Below are 4,728 nucleotides of genomic sequence, written 5' to 3'. Positions count from 1 at the left end.
TTTGGGCCTGCCTATATTTTCTTTCTCCCAATTCGAGGTTGTGGCGCCATTTTCTCAAAAGTGACTCAACAGTTTTCCCAAATAGAGGAGTTAGTATGCGATAAACAAGTTTGCCCAAATAATTTATTGCCATACTTAATAATACGAATAATTTCTAAGTTGTAACGCCACTAGTGGTTAAGAAAGTTGTTAACAGTAGTCTGATGCTGTTACACGAATCGTCCACAAGATGGCGTTCACCACAATATTATTACCCCCTCCTATACACACAGCGCTGTCGTATGAGCGATGGTGAGCAAATCCAAATAACGACACACGCTGCATTCGGTTGCCAAATCAAAGATGGCTGATGGTCTTCTAAATACTCGTATATTTGATATGTTCATTTCCTCCCCACCGTTTTCTTGTGTGTAAATCACGAGTTTGCCTTTGCCCCTTTTGTCCTCTGCTCCATTTTTCTGCTCCTGACGTTCATCCTGCAGACCACAGCTGAGCTCCTGTGTAATTACAGCCCATTGGTCGCTGAGCATGACATTTTTGTGCCCTGATGCAAGTCCACGCGTCTGGACTGGTGAATCCTCTGCCATCTTATCTGGCAGACAACTAGGGCAGTTCAGATGTCTTTCAAGTATGGAGATCATCAAGTTTTCTTTGCCACCAGTCTGCACATGTAGCAAGATGGAATAGTCCGTTGAATGAAAAGGGAAGGCGGAACCGCCAAAACGATTGGTTAATCGTTTGCTTTAAATAGGGGGAAAAAAACACGTTCATCATTTTTATAAGGGAGGATTCCGGAAATGTAGTCACTTACTTTAGTTTGTCTAATAGCTGAATCGCTTTTGGACATTTGAAAAAATTGGGTTCGAGCAGCATTTGGTTCAATTAACACCTCTGATATGACATGCAGTGATCACATTAATATGACATTCCTGCATTACTGTAATTCCTTATTCTTTCTTTTTTACAGAACAATTAAGCTGTAGGCCTATTTCTTGTAAATATAGGCTAATCTTTTTTTTTTAACCGAGATTAAAGGCGTAAATTAAAAATAAAGTCGTATATTTTTTGTTGTATATTTCAACAAATTCACCAATGACTCGATTCTCATAACGTTACAACTTCTGAATTATTATTTTTTAAAGTAATAGTATTATGCCTACCTATTTTTTCCCCCTGCGAGGGATCCCTGTATGATGTATAAAAAAAAGATTGAGAATCAGTGTACCATCCCGTTTGTGTCATTGAAAAGTTTTGGAAATAATTATTTGATTCCTTCTGCTGAATTCCTGAATTTGCTCACTTTCAAAGAAACAGTCTTTTCTTAAAATTTATTATTGTTGTTGTTATTATTATCATTATTTAAATTAAGTATTATTGATTATGGAAATTTAAGTATTTATCAAAAATCCACACCCCTGCATGAGAGTTCTGTCTGGAAGATAGCAGTTGTTGTTTTTTTATTTTTTTATTTGTCAGGAACTGGAATACAGCTGTAAGTTGATTTCCCTGTAATGAGCTAGCCATCAATTTTGTCTCTATTTGGGTTTCTCAATACATGACAATAGTGTCCATGTCCTGGCAATGAGCTCATGGTCATGCCCATATATGGTTCTTGCCTGTTTTATAACAGTGTCTGCTTGATCACCATTAGAGCACTTTACTCATCTACTTTTGGCATTTAGCTAAATTTCACTCAACTGGATGTATTTAAATAGCATTTACAAGAACAACAAAGAAAACAGACACCAAAACTGCCCTTTATTTGGGCTTGAGCACCTGCCCCCCAAGGCACTCACCACAAACAAAAATAATGACAACAGTTTGTAACTGCTATCATTAATCTTAAAAATTCATTACGCGAAGTGTCCAAAAGACTCAAAGATCTGCAGGTGCAAGAGTTAGCAACTCATGTTGCGCCACTGGACTCTGCCCCAACCCTCGAACCTGATGCAATGAACTTGCTTGTTTTTCCTGTTTCTTTTCAGAACCCATAATAGCAGCAGGAAGACCTCAACGGACCACCTGCATCTGGTCCACATTTGGGGTCAACGGTCTAGAGACCAGTTAGCTGAGCAAGACCACTCTGGGTAAGAAGTATGCCGTGAAAGCAATATTGTTTCGCCCTGTAAGCAGCCCCCCTCCCACGCGGTGAAACCGCATCGGTCTTTGTGTCCAGCGCTCAACACACAGACCCACTAAGATCCTCTTTCAAAGACAACCTCTCACGCGGCCTCTCTGATCTCGGCACGTCTCGTTGACTTTCCTCAGGATTCTTTCTCTGTGAGCTCGGGGGCCGCGCCTTGGGACGCATCTTATAGATTCCCTCTATTTTTATTTTATTTTTATTTTTTATTTTCTTTCTTTATAGATTCGCTCTCATCGTGAGGCAAAGCTGGAAGGGAACACTCAAATTAAAGCCGATTTCGCCTTCATACAAACCCTTCCGCTGCTTTCTTTGTGATGACATCTTTGCACTTATGGAAACCAGATGCGGCAGCAAACGAAGTGTTGTGGGGAAGAAAAAAAAAACGCGCACCAGGTTGTAGGATACCTCATGATCAGAGTGAGGACAAAAAGGGCTCAGACATGAAATGAGTCCACTATCTTGACTCGTTCCCATTGGGAGGGGGTTTCCTTGTGGGTCAGCATGAGGCCAGTCAGCCTTGGAGCACAACCAGGAAGAGGAGAGCCTGAATCAGCATGTCATGTCAGAGGTGTTTTCCTGCCGGGCTCCGGGGGAAAAAACCAGGCCGCATGAGGCAGACGGTTTTGGGGAAAGAAAAAGTCCAATGTTGATTGCTCAACTTCCTTGCACCTGCGTTTTTTTTTTTGCCTCCCTCTGCGAGTCAGCGCCCACTACGCCACACCCAACACAAAATCTCCTTTTGACTTTTCACTCTTAAGATTCATCTCGGAGCGGCCGGCGGTGAGTGAAAGTGCACTGTTGAGAGCAGCTTCTATGGTAAACCATGACATAAATCATCCATATGAGCCACACGGAATACTCACCATGACGTTTTAAATTCTTGCACATGACTACTTGAAATGTAGTTGTCGTACAAGAGCTTTTGTGGCTAAGATCACCTGCCACTGCGGGGACCCCATTTCAATGTCAGCTCCACTTCTCAACTGCTGGCACTGCAACATGAAAAATCAACGTTTTGGAGCTTTTAGCCACGTTAAAATGCGAATTCCTCACCCAAACCATGACCAAAAGTTGTGTTTTCCTCCATTCCCCCCTGTATGAGAAATTCTAGGTTATTCTGCTCTCCAAACCTGAAAAAACGAGCTGTTAGCGTGGTGTGACGTCATTGATGCGGCTCCACCCCCGCATCGCCTCTGCGGACTAAACGCCACGCCCACTCTCTGTGAGACCTCCCTCCATGGGGTCATGACAAAAGTAGCCTTTATCAATAAACATTCTGTCCAAATGAATTCAAAGCAATCAATAATTATTCTTCACATTTGCAATGCCAAAGTGCAATGAAATAACAATTGGCTGTCTTAATATCCATTGTCTAATAATCCTTAAAGTACAAATAAAGGAGCATTTAAAGTATGGATGGTGTAGTGGGTAGTGCACTCGCCCTGAAATCAGCAGCGTGCGGTTTCGCGACCCGCTGTGGTGTTTTTTTTTTTCCCTCCTCCATCTTTCCTCTAACCTCTCTGCTCCCCTCCTCTTACACGATTTCTTGCGGCAAGGACCCGTTTTGTTTCAAATATTTATTTAAGAATTGATGGCTTGCGTGACCAATCGGTTGTGCGATTCGATTCAGAATCGATTTTCGATTAAGAGCGATTTTTGATTAAAAATGATTTGATTGACAATGATTTTTGCTTCAATTTATAGATGTTCAAGGAATCGTAATGATCTACTCCAGTCTGACTTGCTAATGCTAATTAGCGCGCTACTCGCGGCACTTTTATCACTCAAAAGAACGGCTCCACGCTGGAAAAAAAACAACTTTTATTGGAATAACTTGATTGTGACTTTTTCCTTCTACTCTCTAATGTGGCTACAACATAACAGTGTATTATAGCGCGTGGAACCACACTGCCCCTCAATGGCCAAACCGGGTACAACATGAACAGCGCTCCAAATAAAGGCACACACAAACAAAGGGAAGACAGTATAAAATGATTTAAATAAAATCGATTTTTGGACATTTAAAATGGATTCTGAATCGTACTAAATGAGAATCGTGATTCTTATGAGAATTGATTTTTTGCCACACCCCTAATGTATTATGTAAATTTTGGTCTGATTTAAACTTTACTCTAATAAAAAAAAAAAACATTAAGGACAATGATAGCAAACCCCGTGTTCGTGTTTGTGGTCATGGTGCACGTAGCAGGATGTGGCAGACCCTAAACAGATGCAAATGAAATCCATGTGTAGCCTACGAGGCAACTCGCCAGTATCCTTTCAAACTACCTCACCCGACTGACGTCCTTGTTGACAGGCAGAGTTCAACAGTCATTCTCATTTTAATGGGGAAGTTACCCAGGCTTCTCTCTGTGAGCTTCGTGCTGCCATTTCCACGTTTGGCCATTTATATGAGGCACAATGGACCAGAGCAGAACCTCCTCCAATGGGAAATTTCCACTCATTAGTCGGCAGGCCAAAGACATTAAACTGAAACAGGAATTGTCCTGCAAGGAGGAAAAACTCTTAAAAAGAGTTATTAATGAGGTTTGTGACATGACACGGGGCCACCTTGTGACTTT

The sequence above is a fragment of the Vanacampus margaritifer genome, chromosome 2 (genome assembly GCF_051991255.1).
Source record: "Vanacampus margaritifer isolate UIUO_Vmar chromosome 2, RoL_Vmar_1.0, whole genome shotgun sequence".
Taxonomy (NCBI): Eukaryota; Metazoa; Chordata; class Actinopteri; order Syngnathiformes; family Syngnathidae; genus Vanacampus; species Vanacampus margaritifer.
The sequence above is the reverse complement of the archived record's forward strand: the minus strand, read 5'-3'. Positions refer to the sequence as shown.